The following is a 14,326-nucleotide window of genomic DNA, read 5'->3' on the forward strand; positions in this document are numbered from 1 at the left end:
ACTGGCCTAGGCCGTGGTCTTTGAGGAGACAAAGACGGGATGAGGGACTTTCTGTACACTTGCCCTATCAGCCTAAAGTCCTCCTGAGGCTGGGCATCAGTGAGCCCTTGTCTATCTGCGATTCCAGCTGAGGCAGTGGCTGTTGAAGACATTGCTGTGTCTCAGAACACCATTCCCCGTTTCCACATTATTTAAAGAGAAGGGAGGGCCCTGCGTTCCAGAGGGCTCCAAACTGCTCCCTGTTTCCCTGGGAGGGGAGTCAGGTGGAACATAAATAAGACAATTTATTCAGAGAAACCATCTCCCCTATTTACATTTAAATTGAATAATTTAAAACCCCTTTCCCCATTTCCATAAATTATCCCCTCTGGACGGGCAGCCCCACTGTGTGGAGGGGTTGCCATCCTGGGAAAGGTCTAATTACATTCCCGCTACAAGATGGGCGTGGGAGGGGCAGCATGGAGGGAGGCAGGGGCTAGAGTTTCCAGGAGGGAGCTGCCTGTGCAGGCACGTTTATCTTGAAGCTGGTAGGATGGCGGTGGCCAGGAGACACGAACGTGAGGTCCCTTTAAGAGTTTATAAACAGAAAGATCAGCGATCTGGCTTATGTGGTAAAGGCCCTTGTGGCCAAGTCTGCTGACCTGCATCCAAACCATGTGGTAGGGGAGACCAGACTGGTGCAAGTTGTCCTCTGACCTCCACAACCGTCCTGCCTCTCACAAAAAATAAATGGAAAAAAAGAAATAAAGAAGATAAAGGAAAAGAAAGAGAGTTTGTTAACAGAGTGCTAAAGACTCTCCACATCTTCCTCTCTCTGGGAACAATGACACTGGGGCTAAACCTTTGCCAAGAGTACCACCCGAAGTTCGGCCTTGGGTCACCCATGGCATCTTGACAGCTCCGGCCGACACAGCCTCTGGTGCTGTGTAAAGAAGGAAGATGTGCGTTTCCTCAGGACCTGCTACTCGCCAGGCTCTGAGCTGAGTGCTGGGGATCCAGGTGTCAGGAGGTCTGGCCCGACTTCTGGGTTTCTGGAGCCAGGTGCTCAGAGCAGAGGAGGGATGGACAGGACAACCAGAGCAGTGTGGACACAGTTTCCGGGAGCTCTCAGATGTCATAGAGGTGATGGCTTCTGAAATGGCCTCTAAACCCTGGGAGGTTCTTACACGTACACCCCAGAAATGGCCAGCATGAGCAAAGGTGGTGAGGCAGGAAGCCTTTTAACGGAAGGCTAAGGGGGATAGGTGACATCAAAGGAGGTCTCCTTTGACAGACTGAAGAGGTATGGGGGCCTGTGGGCAGGTGGCTGGATTTATCTCTTAGGAGGAACTGGAAGGAATAGTAAATAGAGTTTAAGCCTGAGCTTGGTGGCATCGCCGTAGTACTATTTTCCAGAATAGAACGAGAGAGGAGAGAGAGAGAGAGAGAGAGAGAGAGAGAGAGAGAGAGAGAGAGAAACAAGAGAGAGAGAAACAAGAGAGAGAGAAACAAGAGAGAGAGAAACAAGAGAGAGAGAAACAAGAGAGAGAGAAACAAGAGAGAGAGAGAAACAAGAGAGAGAGAGAGAGTGCTTGTGTGGCATTTGGTCCCTGCCACTGACCCCCTTTTGGGTCCTTTACAGAGTAGATCTTTTCCTAGTGGGTAAGTGCCACTGATTTCCCACCCACCAGGAGTCCCATGGGGCCGGCCGGTCTTTCCAGACCCTGTGGATTGTGAGGACACCCTGTGTTTTGGCACGTACCAACTTAAGTCACAAACCTTGTGTGTGTGTGGTGGTGGGGGGAGTGTCCCCTGCTTTTTTTTTTAATCTCTTGGGTGATGTACCCTGTTTCTCCTGACTGACTGGCTATGAGAATCACCCACTGGTTCCACCCATCTCCCGGCATGTCCTCCTTGTGGCTTTCCTAGAGACAGAATTCTCAGCAGCCCCTCTCCTCTTTCGGGGAGAGCGAGAGCCCCATGGGATTAAGGCTTAAGGCATTCGAGTGGCCAGTGAGCTACATGGTGGTTTGACTTGAAGAAGAGAACAATGTGGGCGGGTCTCAGAGGTGACAGGCTCCTCTGTGCTGTGGAAGTCCTGTGTGGTACCTAACAGATGTGGAGGAAACTGAGCTCATGCCTGGGAAGCCAGAGCTTGGGCCGATCCGTCTGCCCCCTCTGCTGCTGGCAGCTTAGCTGTGTGGCCGTCGAGGATGCTAACGGTGGTCCCTGGTGCACAGGGCTGTGCTGGGAGCTGTGTGAGCAGATGGGGTAGGAGCCTCTGCGGGGAAAATGGATTAACAAGGCTGCGTGGGTGCTTAAAAGCCCTGCAGCCTCTTTGCATGTTAGCGGACCCTTATCTGCAGTTCCTTTGTCATTTTCACCGTCCTCCCAGGGAATGGGGGCAGTTTGATGGGGAAAAATGTCTGTAGACCGAGAAACAGCTAGCTTCCTTCTCCTACATTTTCAGAGCCAAGGGTGATAAGACCTCCTCTGCTGAGAAAAGGGGTCTCTAGTGATGGCCTCTGAACTCTTTTCTGCACTGTCCCTAGCATCTACTGTGACCTCTAATGATGTCAGTGGCTTGGCCTTCTCCTCCTGGAGCCAGGTTCAGATGTCCTGCCCATCATTTTCCAGCAGTGTGACTTTGGGACAGCTACTCGCTGTCTCTGAACCTGTCTCCTTGGGATGGTAATGTTGACCTCAGAAGCTTGTGAGACTCAAGTGAGGTTGCATAGTCAATGTGTGCCATTGAGCTTGGCACACAATAGATGGCCACCAAATGCCAGCTTCTTTTCTGGTTGGTCCTAATGAGAGTCTCCCAGGTACTTTTCACCTCTCTCCACGGTCCCAGGAAAAGCCTCTATTCTGACTTCTCAATGTGTGTGGTTCTTTGGACATGGAGGTGTGCAGTTTATAAATTCGGACCATGGCTGATGAGTTGGGCGGGAAGACGTGCCTCTTGCTTGGCTTTCCCAGCTTCTTGCCATGTGACCTTGGGTAACTGACTCGAGATGTCTTTGTCTCACACCATTTTGGTCTCATTCCCCTCTGTTGAAAGAGATAAAATAATACCCACATAGTGTGGGTTGGTGGTGGATGGCACTCATCCAGCACCCACAATATTCATTTTTGAGACAGTGTCTCACAAAGTCCAAGGCTGTCCTTGAACTCGTAGTGACCTTGAACTCCTGGGTAGGATTATAGGCATGCTCTACCTTATCTAGTCACGTCACGCCGGGGTTTAAACCCAAACAGGAGCTCTATCAACTGAGGCCCGTCTCCAGCCTGCACCCGGAGCTCTGCAAGTGTGTGCGTGTTCTCCCAGGTAGGCGCCAACTCCTCTCTCTTCCAGGACTGCCCATGTACCCTGCAAAGACAACCACCATCTTGGAGGGATCCAGTAGGAACCTCCCCCACACCCACTTCACATGTTCCTAGTTTACTCATCGCATGAATCCGGTAGTATGTGTGAGCCATGGGTGCTCGTGGATGACGGTGACAACCTGGGAATGTTTGGAGGACAATTGTGATCCTTCTGTTGAGGTTTCCTATGTGAGGTGGTCCATGATATATAAGATGGGGTTTTAACCAGCAGTCTGATTGGCATCTCTGGTGTGCAGGGCTTTTATGCTGAACTCTGGGATTTTATTGAAACTTCAGGGATTCCTCTAAATTGCAGTCCAGAAGAATCCCCAGATGCCATTTTTTCTCCAGTCCCAGCCTGGTCCATTAGCCAGATATTATAGACCAGGGATGGAAGACCCACAGTGTGTAAAGGGAGATGTCTGAGAGGGTGAGACCCAGGAAACCCTGGACTATGGCACAGTCACGCCCGTCATGTGGGCTTTGAATGAGCTTCTAACTTCTCATAAAGCGGGGATTTCATCAGAAGACAAGGTCATCAACAAGCCCTAGGCTTTTGATTTTCTGGTACTTGAGGTTAGTTAGTTGAGGTCTGGTCTGAATTTCTCTTGAGGCCTTTGATGCCCCCAACACTCCTGGTGATGGGGAGCACCACTGGGTGAGGTGAGCCACCCCTTCGTCAGCCTGCAGAGCTGCATGGGGTTCATCTCCGGAGGGGAGAGGGCTCTGACCTGATTGCATGTGAATTAACTATCGAATGGAAGGTATCTTCTAGCATGCCTGCCATCCCCTTGCAGACGGGTCTTTGTGTTTTTATCTGTAGTTTGCCTACAGTTCTCAGAGCTAAGCCTTGCTGGCAATCTCTCCCCGAGATTACATGAAGTATAGGGTCCAGAGAGCTGAGGAAGGGTTAGGAGTTTGAATCTCTGAGCCTGTCCTTCTTCCTCACTTCTCAGAGTCCATGTTGCATCTGAAGCAGGCTCTAGAAAGGGGTCCAGCCTGTAGGTGAGGCTGCTTTCTGTTGCCTGCTTTCCAAGAGCGGGAGGAGGGAAAAAAAGTGTGTACTTTTTCTCTGCGTTAATAAAACCCAAAATGAGTCTTCATTAAGGGCTCCATTAGGAAGCCACTGTTATTCTTGGCACTCATTAGTGTTGCTGCTCACCACTAAATTGCCACACTGGCATTTTCCCAGGGCTTTGTGGAGCCCCCTCCAGATGCTGGAGGGCAGTACTTAAGACAGATCCTGTGTGCTGCGGCTCAGGAACAAACAAAGTAGTTACCTATGAGTTCATCTCACCCACTCCCCCATCTCTGCATTGTTTTTTCCCGAGACAGGGATTCTCTGTGTAACAGTCCTACCTGCCCTGCTCTTATAGACCAAGCTGGCCTCGAGCTCATGGAGATCCTGCCTCTGCCTCCCAAGTGCTGGTGTTAAAGGTGTGAGCCACCACTGCCCAACTCCCATCTCTATATTCTTTCTTGCTCCTTTAGTGGATGTGAAAAGTTCCTGGCTTCATGCTATTTAAGGATCTAGGGAACCCTGCATGGAAGTTCTTCCTCTTGTCTAACTTCTCCATTCCCTGCAATGTGAATCATTTGAACTTTTTGCAGTGGAACGAAGATTATTTTTCTAAGAATAGATTTTGCTCTTTATTTTTCTTGCTGTATTCAGTTCCCAAGTTATTTATTTACTTATTTGCATATATGTGTGTGTGAGTAGTACATACGCACAACTGTGTGTGTGTGTGTGGGTGATCTTGTTTGTATGTGTGCACGTGTGTGTGCATGCACACATGTGCGTGTGTATAGCTACTAGAGCTTGGTGTTGGGTATCTTCCTCAATTGCTCTCTACCTTGTATACTGAAGAAGAGGCTCTCGCTGAACCTGGAGCCATTTTATTAGTTTGGCTAGCCAGTCTGCTCCAGGGAGTCTCCTCTCTGCCTTCTGTTCATAGGCAAGCCGCCATGTCCACTTGGCTTTTCATAGGCTCTGGGGATCTGAACTCTGGTATTCACACTGATGTGACAAGCCCTTTACCTGGTGAGTTATCGCCCCATTCCTCTTTAGTTGGTTTGGATGACTAATGGAAACCTGTCTCCCTCACGCATCCTGTGGAGGGATGCAAACCTCCATGAAGAGCTCCCCCGGGGTCAGCTTGCTCCTCAGGTCCGTGCTGCCTGCTCATCTAGTCTTCTTTGTCTCACCAAAACCCACCTTTCCTTTTTTCTCCAAAGGTCCTAGTATAGGGCCCAGGCCTTATTCAGCACCTGTGCTAGCTGGCCTCTTCTTCCCCAAAGAATCAAATAACAGATGCTAAATATAGGCTATGTGGATTTTGCACCAGAGGGAAAAAAAGCTAGGCCTGGAGGTGTGGTGATCCTAGACACTTTTGAAACTCTACGCCATGGAGGGTATTTTGATTGTAAAATGGCAGGACGAAAAAAAGCTCAAGGCAGCATGGGCAGCTTGGTGAGACTAAATGTTTCAAACTAAAAAGTAAAGGAGGACCAGGGATGTAGCTCAGTAGTAACGTACTTGCCTAGTGAACAGGAGGTGCCAGGTTCAAGCCTTGGCATGGCCAAAAGAAAACATTATGACAAAGACCTCAAAACAAACCTCCACACCAGGGAAAGTCCCCTATGGCATTCTCAGCCAAAAGTCAGTCCCAACAGGTTAGGATTGGGGTCCTGTCATTTTACAATCAAAACACCCTCCATGGACACAGGTCCTTGGTCATGTTACGATAAAAACAAACGTTAGGGTTGAAAGAAAAGGGTTGGGAACACGGAGGAAGGTAACTGAGAGGACCGGCAGTTAGGTCTGAGATGGCTAAGCTAGATAAGAGGAAGGACAGGACAAAGGCCTTCTCAGGCTTCATAACCCTCCCTGAGCGGCACTACGGGACATCACTGCCCTTTCCCTTAGCAAACTTCTCAACATCGTGGGTATTCATACCTTTATACACATAGTCTTGTATCCAATGCATCAAACTGTAACAGACTGAATTGCGGGTAAGGACGACTTCTAAGAAAACTTCCACTTATTCCAGGAAGGAGATCGCCTCAGATTGCCACAAAGGTGAAAAGAGAAATAGGGCGGCTGGAGCAGTCCAGATCCCAGAGGCAGCTCCTTACTCGTGTGGCCCTGCCCAGCCAGCCCTCCATCATAGAAGGTGTACTTACTTTTGATTTTATGCCTGCTAAAATAAACTGTGGGCTGGAGAGATGGCTCAGTGGTGAAGAGCACTGCCTGCTCTTCCAAAGGTCCTGAGTTCAATTCCCAGCCACCACATGGTGGCTCACAACCATCTGTAATGAGATATGGTGCCCTCTTGAGGAAGAGGACTGGTCAGCCATGCTCATCAATTTAGACCATGAAACAAACCCTAAATAAACAAGCTCAACAGAACCGCCATATATGGACTGCCCATGCATGCTTCAGCGTTGCCAGGGCATACGTTTCATTTCAATTTTAATTTCAAAATAAACTGTGGGGGCTGGGAGGTGGCTCTCTGGGGTACAGGCCCTCGTTGCCAAGCCTGACAGCCTGAGTTCTAGGCTGCATGATAGAAGGACAGAACTGACCCTGGCCAGTTGTCCTCTGACCTCCACACTGGCTTCATGGCACACAACCATACGCCCTCTCAGAATAAAGAAATGTAATTTAAAAAATAAAATAGCTGGGCAATAGTGGCACACACCTTTAATCCCAGAACTTGGGAGGCAGAGATAGGTGGATCTCTGTGAGTTCAAGACCAGCCTGGTCTACCAAGTGGGTTCCAGGACAAGCTCCAAAGCTACAGAGGAACCCTGTCTCAAAAAACCAAACAAACAAAAAGTAAATAAAATAATTCTTAATCACTTGCTGGCTCTCCCTGTACTCCAGTGTGAATTCTTCTCTTTGGGGAGCCTAAGAACTGAGTTCCTGCTGAGATTGGCGGGGGAGATGTGGGAGGCAGCGTCTGCCTTCCCTGATAGCAGCCATACAAGCCTAGAACAGATGCAAACTCAGGTCTCCTGGCTTCAAATACAGTGCACTTTCCCAAACCATTTTTGTCCCCCTGCCTCTTTCACATACTGCTCTGCTAGCATCAGAAAGCACCCTGGGGCCTCCTGCTATTGGTTAGCTTTGGAAATGGCAGGAAATAAGCACGCCAGCTTTTTTCCCTTGTTGGAACCTTTGTATCCGAGTCATCACGCTCCTTTCAGTGCAGTCCGCCGGAAAGCGCGGTGCTTATTCCAGTCACGCCACACTCAACAGCACATTGGGAACTTCCCTGTGCAAGTCTGTGGCACATGGTGATGCTTTCTGGGTGTGCTGTGTCTTCAGAAAACACCCTCAAAACATCTGAATTCAAGCCTGGAGAGTAAGATGAGGAGACAGAATAGGAGATTCTTTGGGGGGTGGGGGGTAAAATTCCAGTCCAAGGCCAACTTGAGCTATATAGTTAGAACTTGTGATGAGCCTGGGCTATATGGGGAGACCCTGTCTCAACCCACGTTTCCCAGTGAAGAATGATATAGATACCTTCTGGACTGGCAATCTCAGCTCCGCGTGGTACAGATACCTCGAGAGTTTGAGTTCTTGGCATAGGAAACGAAGCCTGCCTGGCAGCTGCATGGGGAGGGGGCACTGGTACTCAAAAGCAAAGGATTTGCGGTCTTTGCTCATGGTCTAAGCTGCTCTGGGGCCCAGGGAGTTGGCGTTCCTATGGCAGATTGGCCTCTGGCCCTGGGGTATCTAGGGCATCAGTGGTTCATGGATTACCATCCTCTTGCTGAGGCGCTGTGAAGTTTGGCTTTAGCTGGAAGGCACACTAGTGGAGACCCTCTCTTCTGTCCACTGTGACAAGAGCGGAGTCTAGCTTTGGCTCTTTGTTATCAACACTACTCATTTCTTTTTTAAAAAAAACAAACCATCGAGTCTCTCGCCTTCCTTTGCATTTTTACAGATTCCGGGGAGGGAGAGGGACACTGTTCCTGGCTCTCCTGTTGTTAGACCTGGTGACCATGCAGCCACTGGTTTGTTGCCTGTGGTGTTGCTCTGGCGTGGCATCCTCTAGCTGTTGTTTCCCATTGACAGATTCCCCTCACTTTTGCTGTTTGGCCTTGATCTTCAGGTTTCAGAAACATTCGTTTTTAGAGGGACCAAGCCAGCACTCGCCCACTTGTTGCAGCCAGAGGATGCTCACTCCAGCCGGCTGAGGCTGACTATGGAGGCAGGAAGTGTGTGAAAGGCTGAGGCAGAGGGATTTCTGTGGAGAGTTGATAGGTGCCCATTTCTCCTTCTCTGCATTTTAGGGGAGTGGGGGAGGCTGCCTTGTGATGTCATATGCATTTAGCAGTGGCTCCTGGAGCTGGGTGAGCAGTGAGAACTTGGGGGAGTTGGTATCACCTCTGACTTCAGTCTTGTCCCCTGGAGAGTGGGGATGTTAAAGTCTCTTGAGAGTGAGAGGCTTCACGGAAAGTGAGATGATTCAGACAAAGAGTTTGGCTCATGAATGGTGCATAATCAGTATTCAGAGATGAAAGCCTGGGCTGCGGAGATGGCTCACAGGGGCAAAGCGCTGGATGCACAAGCCTGGCAGCACAATTCTGGATTTCTTGGACCCACATAAAAGGCCAGATGTGGTCGTGTGCATCTGTAATCCCAGCACTCCCGTGGAGGGATGGAAGACAGAAACAGGATAATAACCTGGATGTTCAAGGGACAGCTGGCCTGGTTTATACAGCACAGTGGCAGAAACAGAGAAAGCAGGCCTGGGAGACAAAACGGAAGAAGAGTACTGATTTTGTCCTCTGACCGCCACATATGTGAGAGTTTAAATGTAATTGGCTCCCATAATCATAAGGAGTGGCACTGTTAGGAGGTGTGGCTTTGTTGAAGTGGGTATGGCCTTGTTGGAGGAAGGATGTCACTGTGGGGGCGGGCTTTGAGGTTTTCTATGCTTAGGATACTACCCAGTGTGTCAGTCGACTTCCTGTTGCCTGCCTTTCAGGATGTAAGGAGTCTCAGTTCCAGCACCATGTCTGTAATGGCTTAATTAAAAATGCTGCAGGATCCCCGGCGGCTGCAGCGGCAGAAATGCTGCAGGTCTCCGAGCAGCGGGAGGCAGCAGGCTATGTGGTGGCAGGCAGGGAGCAGCAGTTCCCTGAGTGGCTGTAGCAGGCCACAAGGAGAGACAGGCAGATGGGAACCACATGGCAGGCAAGAGACAGAGACATGGATAGGCATGCCACACAGAGTGAAGTTGGATATTCATTTAGTGGGTTATGAAGGGGAAAGGTAGAAGGGGAGAGGAACAGAGATGCAGAGAGAGAGAGAGAGAGAGAGAGAGAGAGAGAGAGAGAGAGAGAGAGAAGGGAGAGACTGGGCTGCAAGCAGGAAGGAAGATCTGCCTGCCTCAGTGAATGGGGGTGGGGGAGTGGCCTTGGCTTGTCTCTTAAAGGGACAGGACAGATTATTACAATGTCTGCCTGCACAATACAGTCCTGATGATAATGGACTGAACCTCCGAACTGTAAGTTGCCACCCCAATTATATGTTTTACCTTATAAGCGTTGCCATGGTCATGGTGTCTCTTCACAGCAGCAGAAACTGTAACTAAGTCAACTTATGAGTCATGACACATGTATGTCTGCACTAACACATGGGGGTGGAGGGAGGGGAAGAAAATGAAAGTTAGGTAGGACTCAGTGGTAAAGCACTCAGTTGCCTGAAGAAGATCATGGGTCAATCCCTGCCATTATAAATAAATAGTTATTCCCGTGATTATCAACTTATTAATGACTCAGCTCCCAGGCAGGTTCGGGTTACTTGAACTAGAAAAGGGAGTTGTCGGGAGCTGTCCATGGTTCCACCATCCATTCTGCCACCAGAAGACAGGTCAGACACCCTTCAAAGCACCAGTTTCCTCAGGCTAAACGACGGCTCTGACCTGGGTCCTCAGAGCTCCCCACAGATGCATAGATGAGAGTATGTGATACGCCCCATCAGTGAGCACTGGACTGTCTCTAGGACTGGCATGTGGGTGGGGATGTTGGCCCACTGTGTATGGTGGGGGCTGAGTGGGAGGGCATGGGAGAGAGGCCTTGCTCACAAGGCAGCTTATAGCTGCATGCACTGGCTTGGCCAGGCAGCGAGAAAGGCTCTCCGAACTCCTGCAGACTCCGAAGGGCCTGCTGCTCCCACCCCCTCTTCATCCCCACCCATCAGAGCAAAGTAAATCTGAGCTCAGAGCAGCGCTGGTCCCCTGCCGGGCACTCCAAACTAATTTTCTGGTACATTATACACTTGGCCTTTTGAACAATCAATGGCCTTAAATGCTGTTTGGTTCCTGCAGCCAAATCCATGAGAAATAAGACATAATCCATCTGGCTGATATGACCGAAGCAAGGCAGGAAGGAGGGAGAAAGACAGCCTGGAGCTGCCAAGGGGGTCTTTGCTTGGTGCTGAGGGCGGGGAACTGGAGGGAGCTGCCAGCTCTGGAGAGAATGGGCCTTTAAGAGATATTGATGGCCGGCTAATCACGGCCCCGTTTGTCTCAATGCTGCCTGCCCACTCTAGCTGTCACTCTCGGAGAGCTGAGATTTGTGGGGAAAAGCTGGGGCGAGGTTCAGGATTCTGATTTGGTACAGATGTCTCTCAAGCTTGGGCTGCTGTGTCTGGCTTAGATCTCAGTCGGAAGTTGGATCTTGGTTACAGTCCCCTAGAAGGAGCAATGTGGCACCAGCCAAGGAACATGGGACAGGGTTGGAGAGCAGGATCTGGTCCTAAAATAAGCTTGGGACTATTGCAGCGGCCAGTCCTAGCTCATGAGCTACAGTATGGAGGTCCCCCTGGGAGTCTAAGCAGGCAGGGCTTAGGGTGTAAGGAGCTTCCTTTAGAGGGAAGGGCCTGACTCCAAATCCCCTCTGAGAGGTGAGAAAGAAAGCATAACCTGTTACCCTCCTTCTCCAAGGACAAACAGCTGAACAGCTCAGCCCAGCAGCCCTGTCACCCTGGGGACTCCCAGCACCCTCAGCTCTTCTCACAGCCTCAGGGTCACAAGGCTCCAGGTGAAGAGGTGGGGGAGCCAGGTGCCCGGCCCAAGGCTAGCTGTCCCCACCTATCTCTCAAAGCGGCTACTGTCTGGAGACAGATAGGCAGAGAGGCAGAACTCTGTAGGGAGACGGTGGTGTGGCCATCTCTCTGTGGGAAAGACCTGGAAGGAGAGAGGTGGCAGCCCCTGGAGGCATGGAGTCCCTGAGAGCAGTGGCCTGCTGAGGCGAGGGATGTTTGGGAGGGTTTTCCTGAGAGAGCAGGAGATGACGGATGTGACAGCCATCTTGCTCCGCATGCACCCTCAGGGAAGGGCCCAGCTAACTGTTTCTGTGCATTTCTGAGCACCACCTCATGACCGGGTTGCTGTTTGGGCCGCACCTGAGACTAGGGTGCTACCTCAGCTGGCCCCTGGGGACAGAGTGGCATAGAAAGCTGGAGAGGCAGTCAAGGACCCAACTAGGTGTCAGGGCAGAAGAATCAGAGGCAAGGGACAGGTAGCCCAGCATGGGGGTATTGGCTACACAGAGGGAGCCTCAAGATGGTGATCTGTGTGGGAGTCTATCTGGGCTGTGGATTCCCGTCTCCTCCAGTGTTCTGGGCTAGGGGTCTGTTCTGTGAGGCCTGGTCCCCCTTAGCCTGGTTCAGAGCCACTCAGCTCTCAGCGGCTGCCACAGCAGTGACAGGAAGCACAATGGCATCCCTGGAAAGAGGGTGAAGCCGACATCCCCCAGAAGGGTAATTATGCTTACAGCCTGTTCCACGAGTGCAGGCTTGTCTGACAAGATGTGTGTGCTTGTTCCTGCCGTGGATGCAGCTAGGGAGCTGAGCTGGGAGGCCAGGGACTGGGGGGAGGGCAGCACTGCCTGGGAGCCTGTCACGGAAGATGAGTGGCAGATACCAAGGGACAGGAATCCTCTTGGGCTCACCTGCCCTTCCCCAAGCCCTGGGAATGTAATAAGATGGAGAGGCTGGATCCAGAGACCTCTAAAAGGGATTTGGGGGGAAGCTGGGTGTCACACGTGTGTGCTAATTTCTGCTTACAAGTTGCCGCAGCGGCAGCCATTTCTGATACTCAAATGGTGTTTGTGCTCTTCAAAGCGACTCTCGTGGACTGAGGGGATGACTCAGGGGATACAGGCTTGCAGTGGAAGTGTGAGGACCTGGGTTCAGATCCCACTGCTCACATAAAAAGCTGGGCTTAGTGGCCACACCTTTAATCTTAGCACTTGGGGAAGGAGGAACAGGCAGATCTCTTGGGCTTTCTCTGGGAAGACAGGAGTCTCCTGGCTCCTTTTCTCCTGTCTCAGGTCAGTTCTGGAAAGGTCTTCAGGCCCTGATTCACTTCCTGAAACATACCAGCCCCCTCATGGCCTGAAAGTTCCCACTCAGACCACAACTAGTCCCTCTGAGGACACGGTGTTCCCTGACATCCACACGGTGTGAGTGGCAGCTGCCCTTTCTTTGGCTTCCTCCTTCCTTAGTCGAGGGTAGACAGTTGTTCTGCCCAGTGATGCTTCCAGCTGGCACTCTTAACTCTCAAAGGCCTCCTACCTGTTCTGGAGATAATATCTTTTCCTTCTCAACCCCTACCCAATGTGGCTATATAGTTCTTCCTTCTCTAAAGTCTTAATGTTTTTGTTTATTTATTTCATTTATCTATTTCACGTGTGACTGCGGATGCATGTGTGCCATGGAGCACATGTGGAGATCTGAGGACAATGTGAGGGAGTTAGTTCTTGTCTTCTAACACGCGGGCCCTGAGGACAGAACTCAGGTCATCAAGAAGAGCAGCAAGCACCTTTACTGATAGGACTTTATCAATAGCCCTTATTGTTTTCATTATCATAGTCATTATTGTTGTTTGAAATATGGTCTCACCGTGTTGGAGCCCAGGCTGGCCCCAAACTCAAGAAAGTCCCACCCCTAAGACCCCAAGGCCAGCCTTCAGGGGAGATTCTTGTGGAACTAGGTTAGGGAGAGGTCTGCAGCTCTTACTGTTTACAGAGGTGGAGAGAAAGGGAGGTCCTAACTGACTGAGACCTTGGTCCTTGGATAGGAGATGTACCAGATAACCTTATCAAACAATTTGACAATCAAGGATGATTCAATCAGGGAGTGACCCAACCGGTGGCTAATCTACTCAGTGGTTGATCTCGCCAAAAGCCAATCCAACCAAATTGGTAGTTGATTTGATCAGTGACTGATGTCCTCTGTGGTGATCCATCATTGACTAATCTAATCTGTTGCTTATCCAAACCCAGGTAGACCTAATCAAGAGCAGGACCAGTATGTGTTCTTCTAATCACGCTTTGATCCAATCAGTGGTGAGTCTGCCGGGGTTTCATCCAAACAATGTGATCTAAAGGGATACATAAGCCAGCATAGAAAGACAGCTGTTTCCTGCATTGGCACAGGAAACCACTTCCTAAATATAACCCCAGTAGCACAGACACTGAGAGAAACAATTAATAAATGGGACCTCCTGAAACTGAAAATCTTCTGTAAAGCAAAGGACATGGTCAACAAGACAAAATGACAGCCTACAAAATGGGAAAAGATCTTCACCAACCCCACATCAGACAGAGGTCTGATCACCAAAATATACAAAGAACTCAAGAAATTGGTCATCAAAAGAACAAATAATCCAATTAAAAAAATGGAATACAGACAGAGGAATCTAAAATGGCTGAAAGACACTTAAGGAAATATTCAACATTCTTAGTCATCAGAACTACTTTGAGATTCTATCTTACACCTGTAAGAATGGCCAAGATCAAAAACATTGATGACAACTTATGCTGGAGAGGTTGTGGGGTAAAGGGACCACTCCTCCATTGCTGGTGGGAATGTAAGCTGGTACAGCCCCTTTGGATATCAGTATGCCAATTTCTCAGAAAATTAGGAAACAACCTTCCTCAAGACCCAGCAATACCTTAT

The sequence above is a fragment of the Microtus pennsylvanicus genome, chromosome 3 (genome assembly GCF_037038515.1).
Source record: "Microtus pennsylvanicus isolate mMicPen1 chromosome 3, mMicPen1.hap1, whole genome shotgun sequence".
NCBI lineage: Eukaryota > Metazoa > Chordata > Mammalia > Rodentia > Cricetidae > Microtus > Microtus pennsylvanicus.